Source organism: Bombina bombina, chromosome 1 (assembly GCF_027579735.1).
Source record: "Bombina bombina isolate aBomBom1 chromosome 1, aBomBom1.pri, whole genome shotgun sequence".
Classification (NCBI taxonomy): Eukaryota; Metazoa; Chordata; class Amphibia; order Anura; family Bombinatoridae; genus Bombina; species Bombina bombina.
The window spans coordinates 161,465,594-161,490,674 of record NC_069499.1 but is presented as its reverse complement, the minus strand read 5'-3'; positions in this window follow the sequence as shown (position 1 = coordinate 161,490,674).

Genomic DNA, 25,081 nt, shown 5'->3' with positions numbered 1-25,081 from the left:
TATATATATGCAGCCACCAATCAGCAGCTAGAACCTAGGTTATTTGCTGCTCCTGTGCTTACCTAGATAAACCTTTCAGAAAAGGATAACAAGAGAAGGAAGCAAATTAAATAATACAAGTAAATTGGAAAGTTGTTTAAACGGTATGCTCTGTCTAAATCATGAATGTCTAATTATGACTTTACTGTCCCTTTAACTTTTCTCAGTTACTTAGTATATAAATGTGGTTTGGAGGCTGTAAAAGAGTTCACCAAGGCTGATTTCACACTCATGCCATGTGGCAAAGTTTTAACCAAATAAAGTAAATTTGATTACTACAGTAAAATAGTTAGTTTTCTAAAATTGTACTCTCTGAGGGATATTTATCAAGCCGTCAAGCGCAAATGCGCTGGAATTCCGCCGCGTAATTGTGGCAAGCCTGATTTGCTCAATTTATCAAAGCTTACAGACCGGCAAAAGTTGAAATCTGTGACGTAACATACGATCCACCGGTGTTAATCCAACACAGATCGATGCTTACATCCTTTCAGATGTTCCGAATACAAATTCAGCACTATCTGACAACTTTTGCAAGTTATCAAACTTCTAACAGGTACCCTCGCCACTATTCCGGCCCAGTGTACCTGGTTTTCAATCTGCCACACAGGAGGCCCCGGATGCCAGAGGAATCAATGGGAGTCTGAAAGCAGCGAAAGCTCATGTTCGATGCTGCCAGATATCCCATTGATTTCTATGGTAGAAAACCAGTAAACTTTACACCTAACACCCTAACATAACCCCCGAGTCTAAACACCCCTAATCTGCCATCCGACATCGCCGCCACCTACATAATATTATTAACCCCTATCCTGCCGCTCCCGGACCCCGCCGCAACCTAAATAATGTTTTAACCCCTATCCTTCCGCTCCCGGAGCCCACCGCAACTCTAATAAAGTTATTAACCCTTATCCCTCTGCTCCCGGACACCGCCGCAACTAAATAAATGTATTAACCCCTAAACCCCTGGCCTCCCACTTACTAAACCTATTAACCCCAAACCGCCAGCCCCCCACATCGCCATAAACAAACGGGTAGATTACAAGTCTTGCGTTATGAGCTGTGCGGTGCTAACGTGCAGTTTTTTCTCACCGCTCACTTACCTGCAGTGCTGGTATTACGGGTTTTTACAAACCCGGTGTTAACAGGCAAGAAGTGAGCGTAGAGCAAAATTGTGCTCCATACCGCACTCCAATACCAGCGCTGCTTAAGTCAGCGGTGAGCTGGTTGTATGTGCTCGTGCACGATTTCCCCATAGACATCAATGGGGAAAGTCGACTGAGAAAAAGTCTAACACCTGCCAAAAAGCAGCGCAAAGCTCCGCAACGCAGCCCCATTGATTCTTATGGGGAAACACATTTTATGTTTACACCTAACACCCTAACATGAACCCTGAGTCTAATCTTACACTTATTAACTTACTTACCCCTAATCTTACACTTATTAACCCCTAATCCGCTGCCCCCAACATCGCCGACACCTACATTATATTTATTAACCCCTAATCTCCCTCCCCCAATGTTGCCGCAACCTACCTACATGTATTAACCCCTAATCTGCTGTCCCCAACGTTGCTGCCACTATTCTAAATTTATTAACCCCTAAGTCTAACCCTAATACTCCCTAACTTAAATATAATTAAAATAAATCTAAAAACAAATTATTATCATTCCCTAAATTATTCCTATTTAAAACTAAATACTTACCTATAAAATAAACCCTAAGCTAGCTTCAATATAACTAATAGTTACATTGTAGCTAGCTTAGGGTTTATTTTTATTTTACAGGCAAGTTTGTATTTATTTTAACTAGGTAGAATAGTTACTAAATAGTTATTAACTATTTACTAACTACCTAGCTAAAATAAATACAAATTGACCTGTAAAATAAAACCTAACCTAAGTTACACTAACACCTAACACTACACTACAATTAATTAAATAACTTACCTACATTAAATACAATTAACTAAATTAAATAAAATTAGCTAAATTAACAAAAAAAAACACTAAATTACAGAAAATAAAAAACAAATTACACGATCTTTAAACTAATTTCACCTAATCTAATAGCCCTATCAAAATAAAAAAGCCCACCCAAAATAAAAAAAAACCTAGCCTAAACTAAACTACCAAAAGTCTTTAAAAGGGCCTTTTGCGGGGCAACAGCCCCACAACAGTAAAACCCACCACCCACACAACCAACCCCCCAAATAAACGCCTAACTAAAAAAAAACCTAAGCTCCCCATTGCCCTGAAAAGGGCATTTGGATGGGCATTGCCCTTAAAAGGGCATTTAGCTCTATTGCTGCCCAAAGCCCTAACGTAAAAAATAAACCCATCAAATACACCCTTAAAAAATCCTAACACTAAACCCTGAAGATTCACTTACCGGGAGAAGTCTTCATCCAAGCTGCAAGATGTCCTCAGCGAAGCCGGCAAAAGTGGTCCTCCAGACGGGCAGAAGTGATCCTCCAAACGGGCAGAAGTTTTTATCCAGATGGCATCTTCTATCTTCATCCTTCCGACGCTGAGCGGCTCCATCTTCAAGACATCCGGCGCAGAGCATCCTCTTCAATCAACGGCTTCTTCGGAATGAATGTTTCTTTAAGTGACGTCATCCAATATAGCGCCCCTTAGATTCCAATTGGCTGATAGAATTCTATCAGCCAATCGGAATTAAGGTAGAAAAAATCCTATTGGCTGATGCAATCAGCCAATAGGATTCAGCTAGCATTCTATTGGCTGTTCCAATCAGCCAATAGAATGCAAGCTCAATACTATTGGCTGATTGCATCAACCAATAGGATTTTTTCTACCTTAATTCCGATTGACTGATAGAATTCTATCAGCCAGTCGGAATCTAAGGGACGCTATCTTGGATGACGTCCCTTAAAGAAACATTAATTCCGAAGAAGCCGTTGATTAAATAGGATGCCCATCTGGAAGATCACTGCTGGCTTCGTTGAGGACATGGTGCCGCTTGGATGAAGACTTCTCCCGGTAAGTGAATCTTCGGGGGTTAGTGTTAGGAATTTTTAAGGGTGTATTGGGTGGGTTTAGTTTTTTGGGTTAGGGCTTTGGGCAGCAATAGAGCTAAATGCCCTTTTAAGGGCAATGCCCATCCAAATGCCCTTTTCAGGGCAATGGAGAGCTTAGTTTTTTTTTAGTTAGGCTTTTATTTGGGGGGTTGGTTGTGTGGGTGGTGGGTTTTACTGTTGGGGGGGTTGTTTGTATTTTTTTTTTACAGGTAAAAGAGCTGATTTCTTTGGGACAATGCCCCGCAAAAGGCCCTTTTAAGGGCTATTGATAGTTTAGTTTAGGCTAAGGTTTTTTTATTTTGGGTGGGCTTTTTTTATTTTGATAGAGCTATTAGATTAGATGTAATTAGTTTAAAGATCTTGTAATTTTTTTATTTTTTATTTTTTTTTTAGTTGGGGTTTTTTGTGGTAATTTTAATTTATTTAATTGTATTTAATGTAGGTAAGTTATTTAATTGTAGTGTAGTGTTAGGTGTTAGGTTGTAACTTAGGTTAGGTTTTATTTTACAGGTAAATTTGTATTTATTTTATCTAGGTAGTTATTAAATAGTTAATAACTATTTAGTAACTATTCTATCTAGTTAAAATACATACAAACTTGCCTGTAAAATAAAAATAAACCCTAAGCTTGATACAATGTAACTATTAGTTATATTGCAGCTAGCTTAGGGTTTATTTTATAGGTAAGTATTTAGTTTCAAATAGGAATAATTTAGGGAATGATAGTAATTTGTATTTAGATTTATTTAAATTATATTTAAGTTAGGGGGTGTTAGGGTTAGGGTTAGACTTAGGTTTAAAGGGTTAATAAATTTAGAATAGTGGCGGCGACGTTGGGGACGGCAGATTAGGGGTTAATAAATGTAGGTAGGTGGTGGCAATGTTGGGGGCAGCAGATTTGGGGTTAATAAATATAATGTAGGTGGTGGCGATGTCCGGAGCGGAAGATTAGAGGTTAATAAGTATGATATAGGTAGCAGCGATGTTGGGGGCAGCGGATTAGGGGTTAATAATATTTAACTAGTGTTTGAGAGGTGGTAGTGCGGCGGTTTAGTGGTTAATGTGTTTATTATAGTAGCGGCGATGTCCGGAACAGTAGATTAGGGGTTAAAAATTTTATTATTGTGTTTGCGATGCGGGAGGGCCTTGGTTTAGGGGTTAATAGGTAGTTATGGGTGTTAGTGTACTTTGTAGCACTTTAGTTATGAGTTTTATGCTACAGCGTTGTGTAAAACTTATAACTACTGACTTTAAAATGCGTTAGAAATCTTGTGGGATAGGCTGTACGTCTGACTTTTTGGCCTCCCAGGACAAACTCATAATACCAGCACTATGGAAGTCCCATAGAAAAAAGGCTTTATGGAATTTACGTAAGTAGGTTTGCGGTAAGGCCAAAAAAATGTGCGGTACACCTATACCTGCAAGACTCGTAATAGCAGCGGGCATAAAAAAGCAGCTTTAGGACCTGCTAACGCTGCTTTTTTACCTTATCGCAAAACTCGTAATCTAGCCGTAAATTAAGCTATTAACTCCTAAACCTAACAACCCGCTAACTTTACATTAAATATTAACTCATCCCTATCTGATAATAAATGTAAATTTACCTTTAGAATTAAAATAAACTATATTAAACTATTTATTAATTAACCTACCCTAACTATTTTACTAAAATTACATTAAACTATATTAAACTAATAATTATTCTACCGTAACTATTATACTAAAATTACATTAAACTAACAATTAAAATACCTATATTACATATTTCAAACCCTAACCCTACTCAAGTTATTTAAATCTACAATTAAAAATTACTAAGTTCCAAAAAATAACAACTAAATTAAAAACACTAAGGTACACAAAATAAAAAAACACTGTTACACAAAATAAAAAATAAATTATCCCATTTTTAAACTAATTACACCTAATCTAATAGCCCTATCAAAATAAAAAAGCACCCCCAAAATAAAAAAAAAACCTAGCCTACAATAAACTATCAATGGCCCTTAAAAGGGCCTTTTGCGGGGCATTGCCCAAAATAAATCAGCTCTTTTACCTGTAAAATAAAATACAAACACCCCCCAACAGTAAAACCCACCACCCACACAACCAAAACCCCCAAATAAATCTAAAAAACCTAAGCTCCCCATTGCCCTGAAAAGGGCATTTGGATGGGCATTGCCCTTAAAAGGGCATTTAGCTCTTTTTCAGCCCAAAGTCCCTAACCTAAAATTAAAACCCACCCAATAAACCCTTAAAAAACCCTAACACTAACCCCTGAAGATCCACTTACAGTTTTCGAAGACAGGACATCCATCCTCATCCAAGCGGCAGAAGTCCTCAGCGAAGCAGGCAGAAGTCTTTATCCAAGTGGGCTGCAGTCTTCATCCAAGCCGGCAGAAGTCTTCATCCAGACGGCATCTTCTATCTTCATCAGGCACGGAGCTGCTCCATCTTCAAGAGATCCGGCGTGGAGCATCCTCTTCTTCCGACGTCTCTTGAAGAATGAAGTTTCCTTTAAATGACGACATCAAAAAAAATAAAAAATGACGACACCCAAGATGGCATCTCTTACATTCCGATTGGCTGATAGAATTCTATCAGCCAATCGGAATTAAAGGTGAAAAAATCCTATTGGCTGATCCAATCAGACAATAGGATTGAGCTCGAATTCTATTGAATAGTCATATCAGCCAATAGAATGCGAGCTCAATCCTATTGGCTGACTGCAACAGCCAATAGGAGTTTTTTTCCCTTTAATTCCGATTGGCTGATAGAATTCTATCAGCCAATCGGAATGTAAGAGACGCCATCTTGGATGACATCATTTAAAGGAAACTTCATTCTTCAAGAGACGTCAGAAGAAGAGGATGCTTCGCGCTGGATGTCTTGAAGATGAAGCCGCTCCACACTGGACGGATTCAGGGCAATGGGGAGCTTAGGTTTTTTAGATAGGTTTTTCTTTGGGGGGTTTGGTGGTGGGTTTTATTGTTGGGGGGTTTGTATTTTATTTTACAAGTAAAAGAGCTGATTTCTTTGGTGCAATGCCCCGCAAAAGGCCCTTTTAAGGGCCATTGATAGTTTATTGTAGGCTAGGGTTTTTTTTATCTTGGGGGGGCTTTTTTATTTTGATAGGGCTATTAGATTAGTTGTAATTAGTTTAAAAATTGGATATATTTTTTTTTATTTTGTGTACCTTAGTGTTTTTCATTTTGTGTAACTTAGTAGTTATTTTATTGTAACTTAGTAATTTTTAATTGTAGATTTAAATAACTTGAGTATGGTTAGGGTTTAAAATATGTAATATAGTTATTTTAATTGTTAGTTTAATGTAATTTTAGTATAATAGTTAGGGTAGGTTAATTAATAGTTTAATATAGTTTAATTTAATTCTAAGGGCTCTATTTATCAAGCTACATATGGAGCTTGATGGCCCGTGTTTCTGGCGAGTCTTCAGACTCGCCAGAAACAGCTGTTATGAAGCATCGGTCACAAAGACCGCTGCTCCATAAACTGTCCGCCTGCTCTAAACTGGCGGATAGACATCGCCGGAAATCAACCCGATCGAGTACGATTGGGTTGATTGACACCCCCCTGCTGGCGGCCGATTGGCCGCGAGTCTGCAGGGGGCGGCGTTGCACCAGCAGCTCTTGTGAGCTGCTGGTACAATGCTGAATACGGCGAGCGTATTGCTCACCGTATTCAGCGAGGTCTGGCGGACCTGATCCTCACTGTCGGATCAGGTCTGCCAGACCTTGATAACTTGGGGCCTAAAGGTAATTTTAAATTTATTATAAGATAGGGATGAGTTAATATTTAATGTAAAGTTAGCGGGTTGTTAGGTTTAGGGGTTAATAGCTTAATTTAGTTTATGGCGATGAGGGGTTAATAGGTTTAGTCTGTGATTAGTTGGCCATTTGCACGGCACCAGCTGCTTCACTGCGATGAACTCCTGCAAATGGTATTGTGCAAAAATATGGTATTTATTAAAAAAAATTCTATCCGATTAATCTGCTGATTAATATCCTATTAATCTGATAGATTTAAAAAAAATAAAAAATATTCCTTGCAGGACTTTGTCGTAGTGAAGCAGCTGGTGCCATAATCATTTTTTTATTGATTAGTTGTTGCAGCCCTAAAACACTTTTATAAGAATACTATTTTGAGTGTAATGCCCTTTTTTTGTATGATTTGCAATTACATAACAAAAAACAAATCAGCCTGAAATGTTGATGAATTTGAATTTTCAAAACAAAAAACTCTTGTAAAGTATTATGTCCCATCATGTATGAAAGATACTGTGTGTCCCTTTACTATGGCTTTTGTTGCATAAGAAATAACAAAGTTGGATTATTAGTTTTTAATCTCCCTTTACTATGACGGAGCGGGGGACAAAATATGTTAATATCCTTGTGAGAAAGTGGCAGCATTAAAGCAAGGATTTCACTCACTGGAACGGACACATTTTAAAAACATGAACTTTATTCTGCCCAAATAACTATTCTTTGTTTCTTTGTCAACATTTTTTTTACCAGTTTCAAGGTATGAATAGAAATGGCCTTTTTGTTTTCCTTCCTTTATAGTATAACATTTTTACTCCTTATTCATGTTTAAAGGGGCTAATTGACTGATTGGAGTGATGGTCTCCCTGCTTGCATCATCTTTCTTCCCCCCCTCCATGCATGGTCTTTGGAAGTTGATCATGCACGACCACTGCTAATGACTAGCAGTCACTGCACATGCATTATGGCAAACGTTTGTACATGAGAGTTAACACTGTGGGGCGGATTCATCAATGTCTGGCAGACACGATACGCTGTAGCGTATCATGTCCGCCAGACATCGCTCAATGCTGACAGTGTTCTAGTGAACTGCTTGTGCAATGCCGCCCCCTGCAGATTCGTGGCCAATCGGTCCCTAGCAGGGGGTGTCAATCAACCCGAACGTATTGGATCGGGCGGATTGATGTCTGCAGCCTCAGGGGCAGCGGACGAGTTAAGGAGTCTTAAGGCCGCTGCTTCTTAACTGCTTTTTCCAGATGTTTCCTAAAAGCTTGCATGGAAACAGCTGCATTGGGGCCGATTGACTGCTTGGTTTGTGAAACGCTAGGATTGACCATTGAAACAAATAAAGGTGACTTCCATTTATGAAGTATAAAATACTGCTGAAAGTTCCTTTACTTGTTTCAAGCATTCACGATTCAGAACGCTGTTTTGCTAGAGAGGTGACGTTTTCACCTCTTAGGCAATAGCAGTGTGGGAAATCCAGCTTGGTGCCCTTGGGAGATGGATCTCCCGTACCCTATTTGCTAAGAGGTGGTTCGTCACCTCTTAGCAAAACAGCGTTCTGCTGTGGGCTGCCTGAGCAGCTCAGAACGGCGAACACTTGAAACAAATAAAGGAGCTTTCTGCATGAAGTATTTTATACTTCATGGATGAAAGTCCCCTTTATTTGTTTCAATGGTCAATCGTAGCATTTCACAAATGCTAGGATTGACTTTCACTTTAAAGCAGATGGATAAATTCAATAAACTAAGGGGCATATGTATCAAGCTCCGAATGGAGATTGATGCCCCGTGTTTCTGGCGAGCCTGCAGGCTCGCCAGAAATAGCAGTTATGTAGCAGCGGTCAAAAAGACCGCTGCTCCATAACCTGTCTGTCTGCTCTGAGCAGGCGGACAGACATTGCCGGAAATCAACCCGATCGAGTACGATCGGGTTGATTGACACCTCCCTGCTGGCGGCCTATTGGCCGCGAGTCTGCAGGGGGCGGCATTGCACCAGCAGCTCTTGTGAGCTGCTAGTGCAATGCTGAATACGGCGAGCGTATTGCTCGCCGTATTCAGCGATGTCTGTCGGACCTGATCCGCACTGTCGGATCAGGTCCGACAGACATTGATAACTAGAGGCCTAAGAGTTTACTACAAGTAACACTTATTTTACGCATGTTCTTTTTACTTCAATATCATACACCCAAAATGAAAACACACATATTGCACTTTACGTGAACTCTCTTTGAAAGGATAAATTAATAGTAATACATATTTAGCATTCTGAAACTGTGTGAGAGATTATTAACAATTTTTTTTTGCACATAAATAAAAGTCTTAAAGGGATAGTATTTTAACACAAAAGGGGCTTGAAAACATGCTTTATTTCATGATTTGGACAGAGCATGCAATTTTAAATAACTTTACAAATTATTTCTATTATCTAATGTATTTTGTTCTCTTTGTATCCTTTGTTGAAAAGTATACCTAGCCATGCTCAGAAATGGTGACTGCACATGCAGTATATTCCTCTTGTCATTGTCTTTCAGCTTGCTCCCAGTAGTGCATTACCGCTAGTTTAACAAAGGATACCATAAAAATTAACCAAAAATTGATGATAGAAGTAAATTGTAAAGTTGTTTACTATTGTATGATATATCTGAATCATGAAAGAAAAAAATTGTTTTTTATGTCCTTTTTAAATTGTAAGACGTCACTTATTGCAACCTATAAATACATTTAAAATATAGTAATAAAAAATACATTTAAAATAAAGTAATTGTTTGAGATTCTATTACAGAAGTGGGGTTTAAGATTATTTCACATTAAAATATAATAATAATATTGTATGATTTTTGGTAATTTTGAGAAACCTTTTTCTTTGTGCTCATTGAGAATTGCTTCAATTAAAATTTCCACAGTTTCGTTAGTGAGTGTTCCTACCATTAAAAGGATACTGAACCCAATTTTTCTCTTTCATGAGTCAGATATAGGGGCCAATTTATCATGGCCCAAATGGGGCTGTATACCCCTGTTTCCGCACGAGCCTTCAGACTCGCCGGGGGGCGGCATTTCAAAAGCAGTTCATCAGAAATACTTGTGCAGTGATAAATGCCGACAGTGTATGCCCTCAATGTCACATTTTTTCAGATTCCACTGTTCTTCACACACAAGAATATGGTCTATTTATTTATAAATACATATTTTTATATATATATATATATATATATATATATATATATATATATACATATATATATATATATATATATATATATATATATATATAATGGTAAATAATCAATAAACCCAGCCAATGAGTCTTAGAGAAAAAAGGATTTTATATCCATATTTAATACAGCTACCATACTTACAAACAGTGTGTACAGTTAACCACTCAGGAAAGGTAAGAGGTAAGCTCACTCGCATCCACACAAACCCCATCCACTAAACACATCCGTACCATATACCATGCAAATATATACTGTGTAAATTAATACAAAAAAGTGAGAAACAAAAAAAACAATAAGGTTCACACTTCTAGGTGTCCCCAGGGAGTGGAGAAGAACAGCACCCACTGTTCCACTGTTTGTCAGAAGTCACGTGGCAGTATAACCGCAAGAAATGACATGAGTCAGCTGTGTTGTAACAAAGAAACTGAAATCAATTTCACTGTATCCAAAGTATTGAATTTAAAGTCCCAATACTGTATCAAGCAACAATGTGATCCATATGCTTCACAGGTTGTAGTAACCGCTCACACTCTGGAATATCAAATAGACTTTAGTGATTGGTAATCCATGTTTCTTTAAGATACAAATAGATAAGAGAAAAACTTATATTTTCAACCTGTTGCAAAACAGCATTAGAATTCTCAATGTCCCTCCATTTTTTACAATGGATGTGATTGATGAACATTATATCATCATACATGACATCTCTCTGTATAATATGTCACGGATTTCAGCACCCAGACATTTATGAATTTTACCTATGTGATACTGTGCTTTTTCCCATTTCGTCGATATATGGTTGATCTATAGCCGGTAGTGTGACTTGAATTGTGATCTTATACAGCCGATTCGTGATAGCAATTTGTGTTTGACCCGATATGTTCACATTGTGGAGCGGTGTCTGGGTAACCCCATGTATATATTACTTGGTTGATTTGCTCTTCCAATTTTTTTATTTTTTTATTTTCTTTTATCCTGTTGTTGTTCAGGTATTTTCAAATATAAAGTGTGTCTGACTGGTGGTGTGGAGAGTTTTATGCCTTCATATAGAGCGGCTGGGAGAATTAAGTTTCTTCCCCGAATGTGGCTTTCCCATTAGCGATACGTGCAGACAACTTTTTAGTAAAGCGCCCTACATGAATAAATGGGCAGATAGTAGCTCTTATATATTTCTGAGTGTAACATATATGTAGGATACATTGTCGCTAACACAGGATTACTTTCTGATTTAGCCGATTATCTATATTAGGGTTTATGTGGCTCTATTCGTGAGGATTATTCTCATCCGGTTTCCATGCATGTATGAATGTATACAGCGTGCATGAAGTTAATGTGATGTAAGGGGGGGGGGGTGTTTGTACTATACAATAGGTTTTCAGCTGAATTAGCTCAAATGCCACCTCCTCTGTAGCACCTGGACATTCCTTGACAAAGGGGCGGAGTCCCCGAAACGCGCGTCGGAGCCAGTAGGGACGCCATCACCTGATCTTACCAGCTGTGCCGGAGCCATTCTGTTTGTTTGTTGCATGAAGCGTGCTAAATAGCGAGATGGGATGCGGTCCATTTCCACACTGAAGATTCCTCCGGTGACAAGTCTCATGGTAATACTAGCCTTACCAGCGTCTGCTGATACAGGTAACACTATGTATTTGGTCTGTTCCAGCTAATATTCAAGAGGCCATTATCTGTATTTACGGCATATGTAACCGACTGTTGCAGTATATCTATATTACTGAGCACCACATAGAAATACCCAAAAGGAACTTTATATGCTGTGTTTAAGCAGTATTCCGTGAGTGAAAATTTGATAAAGGGTGTGAAGTTGGATTTGCGGTATACCTCGCTTTAGCATTGCTTTTGATATCTCTGAATTTTGACCATTACCATTAACACGGCAATTTACTTAAAGGGACATTGAGAAGTCTAATGCTGTTTTGCAACAGGTTGAAAATATAAGTTTTTCTCTTATCTATTTGTATCTTAAAGAAACATGGATTACCAATCACTAAAGTCTATTTGATATTCCAGAGTGTGAACGGTTACTACAACCTGTGAAGCATATGGATCACATTGTTGCTTTAAAGTCAATACTTTGGATACAGTGAAATTGATTCCAGTTTTTTTGTTACAACACAGCTGACTCATGTCATTTCTTGCGGTTATACTGCCACGTGACTTCTGACAAACAGTGGAACAGGTGGTGCTGTTCTTCTCCACTCCCTGGGGACACCTAGGAGTATGAACCTTATTGTTTTTTTTGTTTCTCACTTTTTTGTATTAATTTACACAGAATATATTTGCATGGTATATGCTACGGATGTGTTTGGTGGATGGGGTTTGTGTGGATGCGAGTGAGCTTACCTCTTACCTTTCCTGAGTGGTTTACTCTACACATGGTACATGGTAGCTGTATTAAATATGGATATAAAATCCTTTTTTCTCTAAGACTCATTGGCTGGGATTATTGATTATTTATTATTATCGAGTTGAGGACCGACTCCATCCCGTGCCTGAGCACTTTTTACATTTAGTGGTTGGTGCGGTCACTTTGTATACAGTATATATATAATGGTGTTTTGGTACACTTTTCAGTTTACCAAAGCTCTGAGGACATGGTAATCTTTCTAGCATGAATTGCAATTGCACTCAAGTGAACGTGTCTGCTTTTAACTCGTAATACCAGCGGTAAACCCAACGAGCGCTAACACCCACAATAAACCCCTTATCACTCACTCACAAACATAAGCGCTCCACTAGTAATCTGTCCCTGTATGTCAAAAGGTATGTAAAGGCTGTACAATCGCATCTATTTGAGCTTGTTGGGCATCCCATTCCAAAGCCATGGCAAGTAATATGGAGTGACCCCTCTTCTGTGGCTAAATCAGCTGCCACTCTTCTGATTTCAGAGTGTTTGTGTGGTAATTTGTTCTCATTAAGCCAAAAGAGCATTTGTAAGGTCAGGCACTGATGTTGGAAGTAGAAGGTCTGGCTCCAATTTATTTCAAAGGCGTTCAATGGGATTGCAGTCAAGGCTCTGTGAAGTCAACTCAATTTACTCCACACCAAACTCAGCAAACCATGTCTTCATGAATGTCGCGTGGAGCACAGGTGCACAGTCATACTGGAACAGGAAAGGGACTTCCCCCAACTGATGCTACAAAGTATAAGATGTATTTGTATTCTGTAGCATTAAAATTACACTTCACTGGAACTAAGTGGCCTAGCCTGAACCCCGCACCCAGACAATTAGCCCTTCTTCAACAGCCTTTACAGTAGGCACCATGAATTTCAGTACTTAGATTTCTCCTGCATCTGCCAAACCCAGATTCTTCCATTAGTCAGATAGTGAAGCTTGATTCATCACTCCAGAGAACAGGTTTCCACTGCTCCAGAGTCCAGTGGCAGCTTGCTTTACACCATTCCAGCCAATGCTGGGCATTACTCATTTTAATGTGAACCTTGTGAACAGCTGCTTGGTCATGGAAACCCATTTCATGAAGCTCCAATTGCACACAGCTTTTGTGCTGATGTTGCTTTTAGAGGCGATTTGTAACTCTGTAGTGAGTGATGCAACAGATTAACATGGTGGCCGCACTCTGTGTTTGCTTGGTCTACCACTTCATAGCTGGGCTGTTGTTGCTCCTAGATGCTTCCACTTCACAATAATAACACTTATATGTTACTGGAGCAGATCTGGTAGGGCAGAACTTTCTTAAAATGACTTGTGGCAAAGGTAGCATCCTATAGCAGTGCCACGTTTAAAGCTATTGAACTCTTCAATACAAAAAAATGTACTTTCATTGTTTGTCTATTGAGATTTCATAGCTATGTGCTGTATATTATGCACCTGTTAGCATTGGATGTGGCTTAAATGCTTGAACTCAATAGTTTCTAGGGGTGTCAACATACATTTGACTATATAGTGTATCTCGCACAGCTATGCAGAAAAACAATAATTACAACAACACTTAATCACACTTTATAATTTGTAAAATATGCTCGTAAAGTAGTCTGGACATCAGTAAAAATCGATGGAGGAGGAGTTAAATTACAATCTCCTTACTCACGTTGCATAGTACTGCGCAACTTGAGTAGCTAGATTGTATTTTTATCTCCTCCCGCCCGGCGCGCTGCTCAGAGGAAGATGCTTCCATTCTAAAGCCAGCAGAGGTTGGTATAGTCTTGGCTTGAAATAGTGGAATTAAAGTATATAAAAAAGAAAATCTTAAAAAAAAATCTCTTATATTGTATTTATTTTCTTCCCTTTACCTGTCTTTGTAGTAGTTTTCCTAATTTCTTCAGATGGACTTACATCACTGTTTGTCTTCCTCCCCTCCATCTTCTTTTTTTTTTTTTATTAAATATTAATTATTTTTCATTCTAATAATTTTATTCCACCTAAATTCCAGTAATTGCCATCCAGCAGATCAGCCATATCCCACCAGTATTATAGTAATTGTCAGTAACAGTTGGGGTTAGCTCACATCCATTTTGAGAGCTTTCTGATATAAACTTAATTTATGACTCCAATGTCTGTCCATGATCATAAGTAGTATTACATCATTCCTAACTGGGGAGGTAACTTGGAAGGATTGTGGTCCTTTTAAACATTATTTTTAATAAATAATGTTTATTCATCTGTCATTTGGAAGTATTCTCTGTTCTGTCAGTCAATTAGTTTATTCCAAAAAACTATTCTTAAAAATGTGTAAATATATACATAATGTAAACTTAGCTAGGGTTATACTAGTTGTGTACAGTATGTGTGTGTGTGTGTGTGTGTATATATGTATGTATGTATGTATGTATGTATGTATATATATATATATATATATATATATATATATATATATATATATATATACACACACATTATAGAGGTTTGTACCTTTTAAAAAAAAGTCATGTTAGTGGTCCACAGGATTCAAAATTATGAGTTTAGTGGTCCCTGAGGTCCGAAAGGTTGGTGACCCCTGCATTAGATGATGCCACTAACTTAAGAAGGATGATTCTCCAGATATTAATTACTGGGTTTCATCAATTGTGTAATTCCTACAGACATCTACTTTATGGTCTAAAAAGATACTCACATGTATAATAGGTGGCCTAGGGCACAGGTTCACATCTATTTCTTAACTATTACAATTTCCGTACTACTTGTAAGTCTGAGGTTGATAATTTTTGTTTGGCAACAGCACTAACCCATGGAGACGCAAGAGTCCATTCAAAAGCTATACTTTTTCTCCTCCACTTTCTGCCTGGAAAACTTCTAATCAGAATTTGTCTGTTTCACACAAGTTGATTTAGCCACCAATCAACAAGCTCTATCCAGGTGCTTGAACTAATAAATGGGACATCTCCTAAGCTTATATTTATGATTTTCAAATGAAGATACCAAGAGAACAAAGTAAATTTGATAATAGGAGTAAATTAGAAAGTTGCTTAAAATTGCATGCTCTGAGTCATGAAAGAAAACAATCCCTTTAAAATTCTCTATAGGAAAGTGAAACCTGAAAATCTTAATTAATCTCAATAGATTTTAAACTAACATTGTGAGTATGTAAGTGCTGCATTTAAACTTGTTTCTAATATTTTCCTTTATTTTTTTAATAAAAAAATCTATGTATCTTCCATTGATTACTGAGCTTGTCCTGAACCGAGCACCATACATCATGTAAAATTGCAAACTTTGAAATGAATATGGACTGCATTAAAGGGACAGTCAAATCCAAAAAAACTTTCATGAGTCAAATAGGGCATGTAATTTTAAACAACTTTCCAATTTACTTTTATCACCAATTTTGCTTTGTTCTCTTGGTATTCTTAGTTGAGAGCTAAGCCTATGAGGTTCATATGCTAATTTCTTAGACATTAAAGGCCGTCTCTAATCTAAATGCATTTTGATCTTTTCTCACCAGTAGAGGGCATTAGTTCACATGTTTCATATAGATAACATTGAGCTCATTCACGTGAATTTACCATGGAGTCAGCTCTGATTGGCTAAAATGCAAGTCTGTCAAAAAAACTGAAATAAGGGGGCAGTCTGCTGAGGCTTAGGGGCCCATTTATCAAGCTCTGAATGGAGCTTGTGGGCCCGTGTTTCTGGCGAGTCTTCAGACTCGCCAGAAACAGCAGTTATGAAGCAGTGGTCTAAAGACCGCTGCTCCATAACCCTGTCCGCCGGCTCGCCGTACACGATCGGGTTGATTGACACCTCCATGCTGGTGCCCAATTGGCCGCAAGTCTGCAGGGGGCGGCGTTTCAGCTGCTGGTGCAATGCTGAATATGGAGAGCATAGCTGCTGGTGCAATGCTGAATACGCAGAGCGTATTGCTCTCCGCATTCAGCGAGGGTCTTGCAGACCTGATCCGCACGATCGGATCAGGTCCGCAAGACCTTTGATAAATAGGCTGCTGGTGAACTGGGCAATTGGTAATTAAGGGATTATCTATCTTTTAAAACAAAAATGCTGGTGTTGACTGTCCCTTTAAATTAGATCCATCATTTTCGGCCATGTGTTAGGGTTTATTGATTATATAATTTTTCTTATCCACAACCATGTGTTCAACCTCTGAGCTTCATCTGACTGGACGGGAACTGTGAATACTGCTGGACATCAGAAACTCTGTCTGCAGGTATATTTTAGGCAAATAGTTTACTGCACTTGTACTAAGGGGTTCTTTCATTTAACCAATTATTGGCCCACATCTTTAAAATGCAAGCTTGGGATTTATGTTATATTATGCTCCATCCTAGTACATCTGTCTTCTGAGAGACCTATCCAATAGGGTGCAATTTGTTTTGAAAATTAGAAAGCTTTAGGATGTTTTATTACGTGTTGTAACAGCGACAATATTTTGTTATTGAAACATTTGACCTCCTGATAATCATTTTTCCTGTACTTTTAATTTTTATGTTACTCATATAGCTCTATCACATTTAGTAAACAAAGCCCAATTGTTCAGTTTGTATCCAGTGGTTATATGTTAAAAAAAAGCCACAAAAGTAGCAGTCGTGTTTCATGCCATTTATATAGCACAATAACACACTTGAGGATTGTACACATTACTCATCTTGATATTATTGTTAGTCCAAATCACTTTGTTTTCCAACTTTTCTTTAATTTCCTTTTTCAGCCCTTTCATACACTTCTCTCTTGTTCCATTGCACAGCACATCCCCTTGTTTATTATTAAGTATGTTTCTGGCAATACTTGCTGCAGGCTAGAGGATACTTTATAATTTATTGACTCAGACTAGCTGCTAATTATATTCTATCTTTACAGGGCTGTATATCTGCTATAAAGTTTGTTAGTTAGACGACATGCTCATGCAGACAAGTGAGCTGTTCAAATAAAGGTCAAGGAGAGAGGCATTGTGTTGTAAATAATCCACGTAATTTACTCTGAATTTTCCATAACAAGTGCAGTTAAAAAGCAAATATTTTATTAAAATAGTTATGATACTATAGTTTGACACCAAACACCTTTAACCCCTTAATCACCAGAGCACTTTTCCATTTTCTGTCCGTTTGGGACCAAGGGTATTTTTAAATTTTTGCGGTGTTTGTGTTTAGCTGTAATTTTCCTCTTAGTCATTTACTGTACCTACACATATTATATACCGTTTTTCTCGCCATTAAATGGGCTTTCAAAAGATACCATTATTTTCATCATATCTTATAATTTACTATAAAAGATTTTATAAAATATGAGGAAAAAATTGAAAAAAACACACTTTCTCTAACTTTGACCCCCAAAATCGATTACACATCTACAACCACCAAAAACATGCTAAATAGTTTCTAAATTTTGTCCTGAGTTTAGAAATACCCAATGTTTACTTGTTATTTGCTTTTTTTGCAAGTTATAGGGCCATAAATACAAGTAGCACTTTGCTATTCCCAAACCACTTTTTTTTTTTCAAAATTAGCGCTAGTTACATTGGGACACTGATATCTTTCAGGAATCCCTGAATATCCATTGACATGTATATATATATTTTTAGAAGACAACCCAAAGTATTGATCTAGGCCCATTTTGGTATATTTCATGCCACCATTTCACCGCAAAATGCAATCAAATAAAAAAAATTGTTCACTTTTTCACAAAGTTTTTCACAAACTTTAGGTTTCTCACTGAAATTATTTACAAACAACTTATGCAATTATGGCACAAATGGTTGTAAATGCTTCTCTGGGATCCCCTTTGTTCAGAAATAGCAGACATGTATGACTTTGGCAATGCTTTTTGGTAATTATAAGGCCGCTAAATGCTGCTGCGCATCACACGTGTATTATGGTTAGCAGTGAAGGGGTTAATTAGGTAGTTTTTAGGGAGCTTGCAGGGTTAATTTTAGCTTAAGTGTAGAGATCAGCCTCCCACCTGACACATCCCACCCCCTAATCCCTCCCAAACAGCTCCCTTCCCTCCCCCACCCCACAATTGTCCCCGCCATCTTAAATACTGGCAGAAAGTCTGCCAGTACTAAAATAAAAGGTTTTTGTAAAAAAATTTTTTTTTAGCATATTTGCATATGCTGCTGTGTAGAATCCCCCCTTAGCCCCCAACCTCCCTGATCCCCCCAAAACAGCTCTCTAACCCTCCCCCTCTGCCTTATTGGGGGGAATCTTTGGGTACTGGCAGCTGTCTGCCAGTACCCAGTTTGCAAAATAATTTTTTTTTTTGTTTTTTGTTTTTTTGTTTTTTTCTGTAGTGTAGTGTCCCTCCTCGACAGACCAACCCCCACCCCTTGACTGATTTATGTTCAAAATTTATTCCCCCCCTTTTTCAAACTTTTAAGAAAACATTTTTTCTGTAGTGTAGCGGTTCCCACCCGCTCCCTCCCCGTGCGCGCCCCCGGCCATCCCCGCCCACGATCCCGCCCCTCTCCACTTCTCCAGGGCCATCGATGGCCGCCACCCACCTCCCATACCTGCTCCCACCCACCAACGAATATAGCCACTGATCTCCGGTGCAGAGAGGCTCTCTCTGCACCGGATGGCTAAAAAAGGTTATTGCCGGATGCCTCAATATCGAGGCATCACTGCAATAACCGGAAAGCAGCTGGAAGTGAGCAGGATCGCTTGCAGTTGCTTTCCTGACCGAGGACGTGCAGGGTACATCCTTGGTCGTTAACTGACATTTTTGTGAGGACGTACCCTGCACGTCCTCGGTCGTTAAGGGGTTAACTGAAGTATTAAAGGGACATGAAACCCAAAATTTTTCTTTCATGATTCAGATAGAGCATATGATTTTAAACAACTTTCCAATTTACTTCTATTATTTAATTTGCTTCCTTCTCGTGTTATCATTTGCTGAAAGGTTTATCTAAGTAAGCTCAGGAGCAGCAGAGAACCTAAGTTCTAGCTGTTAATTGGTGGCTGCATATATATATTGATTGTGATTGGCTCACCCATGTGTTCAGTTAGAAACCAGTAGTGCACTGCTGCTCCTTCAACAAATGATACCAAGAGAATGAAACAAATTAGATAATAGAAGTAAATTAGAAAGTTATTTAAAATTGTATTCTCTATCTGAATCATGAAAGAAAAATTTTGGATTTCATGTCCCTTTAAGTCTATTGTATGTTCTTGTGTTTAAGATTTGCTTGTTAAATGATTCTGCTGTTTAAACAATGAGTAATAAAGCGGTGCTTCCATCGCAATGGACATTTTATTCTTTATGCCAAAGGAATACTAACTCCATGACAGTTTTAAGACTTTGCTTTTCAATGCATTGCAGTTTTCAATGGCACCAAAGGAGTTAATTGTAATGTAAAGGGACATAATACTTAAAATCAGTATATTATACATATTAAAGCTTTTAAACATTATTTTGTCATAGAAAAAAAAGTAAAAGATGTTTATATTTAAGCAGAAAGGAATACACACGTACAGTTTTGTTTGTGCATCCTACAAATGTCCCAATAGCACTCATTGGCTGATAAGTGCAACTCCTAAAGCTCTATTGGTTGAGAGGGACATGTTTGTGCAAGCCCAACAGTAATAATACTGTAATGCATTATGGAATGTCCTACTGTTAAATGTAACAAAGAAATTGACTAACGATATTGTAACCTATAATATTTTGCTCTGCACTTAAATATTGGTGAAATTAGGGTTATTGATGATATGAGGGTGTTGCTGTTGTAAATCCAGTGTTGCTTTAAGACAGACCTTTAAATTGGAGGCTGTAAAAACATTACAAAGTCATGTGACCATAGACCTGATGATCTAAAGCTTCCTGCTCTAGCAAGTCTATTAATATATATTATTTTTAAATGGGTTGTTGTATTGCTCTTTAACTCTCTTAGGGGCCGATTTATCAAGGGCTGAATGGCCCCTTATGGCCCTGTTTCTGCATGAGCCTTCAGGCTCGCCGGAAACAGCAGTTATGAAGCAGCGTTCTTAAGACCACTGCTCCTTAACTGGTCAGCTGCCTCTGAAGCTGCGGACATCAATCAGCCCAATCCTATACTATCCGGTTGATTGACACCCCCTGCTAGTGGAATCTGCAGGGGGCGGCGTTGCACAAGCAGTTAACAGTTAACAAGCAGCAATGTCTGGCGGACATGATCCGCTACAGCGTATCATGTCCGACAGACATTGGTAAATTGGCCCTTAGACTTAATTCTGTTTGCTACCCAATAAAATAAAGAATTAGAGGTTGTGTGAAAATCTTTTTGGGGTTTATATTTAATTAAAACTTGAATTCCATGAATCTATGTGCTTGTTGTACTAAGCTGCTACAGTTTTTATTGGCTCAGTTAAATTCTAAGCCATCATTGAATAAAAGTTCCCCTTTCTTCACTAACCACACTCACACATATTGGGCCCCCATTTATGAAATTGCTTAAAGGTATAGTAAACACCAAAAATGTTATTGTTTAAAAAGATACTGTAGATAATCCCTTTATTTACCATTTTCCAGTTTTGCATAACCAACACTGTTATAGAAATATACTTTTTACCTCTGTAATTACCTTGTATCTAAGCTGCTGCAGACTGTCACCTTATCTTTGATCTTTTGACAGACATGCATTTCAGGCAATTAGTGCTGACTCTTAAATAGCTCCATGTGCATGAGCACAATGGTATCTATATTAAAAACATGAACTAACGCCCTATAGCTTTGAAACGGTGAAATGCATTCAAATGAGAGGTGGACTTCAAGGGCTTAGAAATTAGCATATGAGCCTACCTAGGTTTAGCTTTCAACTAAGAATACCAAGAGAACAAAGCAAATTTGATGATAAAATTAGAAAGACATTTTAAAATTACATGCCCTTTCTAAATCATGAAAGTTTAATTTGGACTTTACCATACCTTTAAGTAGCTTTAATGTTGTATTGCCTCTGCACCTTAGAGGTTGCGAATGTCAGACGTCCTGGAATGACTGACAAGCTCTATACATCTTATACTCCAGCAAGGAATGCTGATTGGCGTGCCCCAAATGCATGCAGACAGTTTTTCTATGAGAACCTTGTCCACGCTGAGCTTCATAAATGGGGGGGGGGGCAATAGTGACCAATCAACATCAGCTACCCCCTCAGTCCTTACAGTGGTTTCCCATAAGCTTTAGAATCCAGTACAAAATATTGATACTAATCTATAAAGATCTCTAAATTGCCCACTTTGATCAATATCTGACCAATGTATATAAAATCTCATCATTATTAGTTTCCTCTCCCACCTTCAAGAGCACTTGAAACTATGCACAAGTGTGAGATGGCTCCTCCCATGCTGCTTCTTCTCTAAGGAACTCTCTATCAAACTTTATACCACATTACATAGCTTCAAGTGCTCTTTCAAACCCCATCTATTAAGACAGACTTGCCCACTCTTCTCTGAAAATTCCTCTTCACTCTAATTGATAAAATCAGTTTTGAACTATTTTTTCTTTTTCTTACAATTCTGTCTTCTCCTCATCCTTCAAGCTGAAGATTACAAGCTCTTTAGAGAAGAATCCGTCTGCTTTTGTATATGTTTTGTTTAGGCTGTTTTATGTACCTGTATTTTTTTTTGACCTCATATTGATGTACCTTATGGTAGGGAATTTGGCTGAACTTTATAAATAGATGATGATGATGATGATGATGATGATGATAATCATCTCAATAACACCCTTATGATACTATAGATCTTTTTGTGTCTGTGTGCTCTGTGCAAACCTTTATCTAGATCATGGGGTCTATTTATGTATGTGCGGACAGAAATGATCCGCTATAGCGAATAATGTCCGCCGCACATCGATAAATGCAGACAGTATACGCTGTCGGATTTTATCATTGCACCAGCAGTTCTGGTAAACTGCTGGTGCAATACCGCCCCCTGCAGATTGGCCGCTAGCAGGGGGTGTCAATCAACCCGATCGTATTCGATCGGGCTGATTGCTGTCTGCCACCTCTGAGGTGGCGGACGAGTTAAGGAGCAGTGGTCTTAGGACCGCTGCATCTTAACTTCCACTTCAGTCTGAACTGAAGCGGAGAGGGTAGGAATCAGCATCCACTGCTTCATAAATAGACCCCCATATGTTATCCACCAATAACAGAGACAGAGGTGCAGTCATCCCAAGATCAATAGCAATTTGTGAGCAGTCAAACTCCTGCTGTCAAATATTTGTATGTCAGCTGCATGGTAAAAAGCATGGTATTGTATGTTTGGGAACTAGTAGAACATAAGAACATAAGATATATCCTATCCGCCTGTCACCATTTTGCATATTAGCCTGAAGTGTAATTCCAAGATTAGTTGTTATGGGGGTTTTTTCTACTGCTTATTTCCCATGAAAGCTACAAAACACATGGATGGCTCTTTATGTCAGATTTCAGGTTTGTCTAAAATTCCTTGTAAACCAATTTTCTCCAGGGTTCATGTTGACTGCCAGCCTGGCATAACATTTCTAATTTCAGACACATTTGTTAAAGGGATAAGAAACCCCAAAATATTCATGATTCAGGCAGAAGATGCAATTTTAAAAATCTTTCTAATTTACGTCTATCACATTTATTTTCATGTCTTGGTACGTTTTGATGAAAAGCAGGCATGTAAACTCAGGAGTGTGCACATGTCTGGAGCACTAAATAGCAGCAGTTTTTCCACAATGTTATCCATTTGCAAGGCCACTAGATGGCAGCACTATTTCCTCTCATGTAGTACTCCAGACACCTACCTAGGTATCTCTTCAATAAAGAATATTATTTGAATGAAGCAAGGTTGAGATCTGTGCATATCCTAAAAGGGCTAATTAATTTAAAATAGTTTGCATTGAAAAATTGTTTAAAAATTGCTGGCAAATATTTTAAAATAATTTTCAAAAATAAGCTAAATGAAATACATAGCTAAGCTTCCTGGAGCAGCCAACTCCACCCCTCTTATCAGTGTTTAAACACAGGCATTGTATTTCAACTCAGTTTGCAGCTTCTATGCATGCTCCAGCAGATAATCCATATTTACTTTTGCATTCTACCAAAAGAACAATAGATATAGATACAGCAGTAGAAGGAAATGTGTGGGGGGAGTTAGAGCTTTACAATTCAGAAACTTAAAAGAAAGGGTTAATGGCGAGGCACTGCAGTATAAAGTTGCAGGTATATTAATTAAAGTACATATTATTATATTTTGTTTCTATCCCAACGTGTTTTATGTCCCTTTAAATTACATTATAAATATTGATATCAATGTAAATTTATATGCAATGTAAAAATCTTTAGCAAAATAACAGGAAATGTTTTTATGTATGTAGAAAACATGTAAATTTATGTTTAGAATAAATATCTTGTTAAAAACAATATAATTAAATATCAGGTATTTTAAAGCCAATGCATTAATGTGAGCAGAGATGTTAATACCCCACATAACTTATTCAATAATAGAGTAGTTGCATACTGTAAATATTCATAATCTGATATATTATAAATGTTATATCTAAAGATACAATATAGCAAGAGAAGATGTGAACAACCATAAATAACCATACACGCCCACATCAAAATCTAATGATTAATTATTATCATTAGTAAATAGTTATTAAATTATTTTATATTATTTGTTCTCAGACTTTTTCCTTAAAGGGACGTGAAACCCAAACTTTTCCTTTCATGACTCATTCTCTTGGTATCCTTTACTGAAGGAGCAGCAAAGTGCTACTGGGAGCTAGCTGAACACATCGGAAAGCCAATGACAACAGGTATATATGTGTTGCCACCAATCAGCAGCAGGCTGTCAGCTCCTGAGCCTACCTATGTATGCTCTATATAAAAGACTTTCAAAAGAACAAAGCAAATTAGTTAATAGAGGTAAGTTGGAAAGATGTTTAAAATTGAATGCTCTATCTAAATCATGAAAGAAACATTTTGGGTTTGAGGTTCCTTTAACCCTTTGCTACTGTGAATTGCATAAAAAAACTTGCCAAAAATACCTATGAATTTAAACAGAAATAGAGCCTTGTGTTTTTTTTTTACCTACCAAAACTATATGTATTTTTTAGTAGACAACCAAAGGTATTGATCTAGGCGCATTTTGGTATATTTCATGCCACTGTTTTACTGTCAAATGCAATCATATTAAAAAAAATAGTTTACTTTCGCACAGACATAAGACTAGATTACACTCATAAAATGTTTAATAAAGCTAAAAGGTTTTCGATTGTGTTGTTTGAAGACCTTTGGAGTGCGCTTCCCTTCTATTTATATTTACTTTTTTTTGCTGCACCTGAGGCATTTGCTTTGAAAAACTGGAGTGCACATTGTCTGGAATATATATATATATATATATATATATATATATATATATACATATACAGGTATACAGGTATGTGTATATATATTTATATAGATATATAGCTATGATATATATTTTACAAAAAAAATATACAGATACTGTATACATAGGAATAAATATTTAAAAATGGAAAGGGCATTGGAATGTGAGTATTTACTTCGGCTTTAGCGCTGTTGGTCTAATGCAGTGTCGGGTTATCACGCGAGCCATAAGTGTTACGTT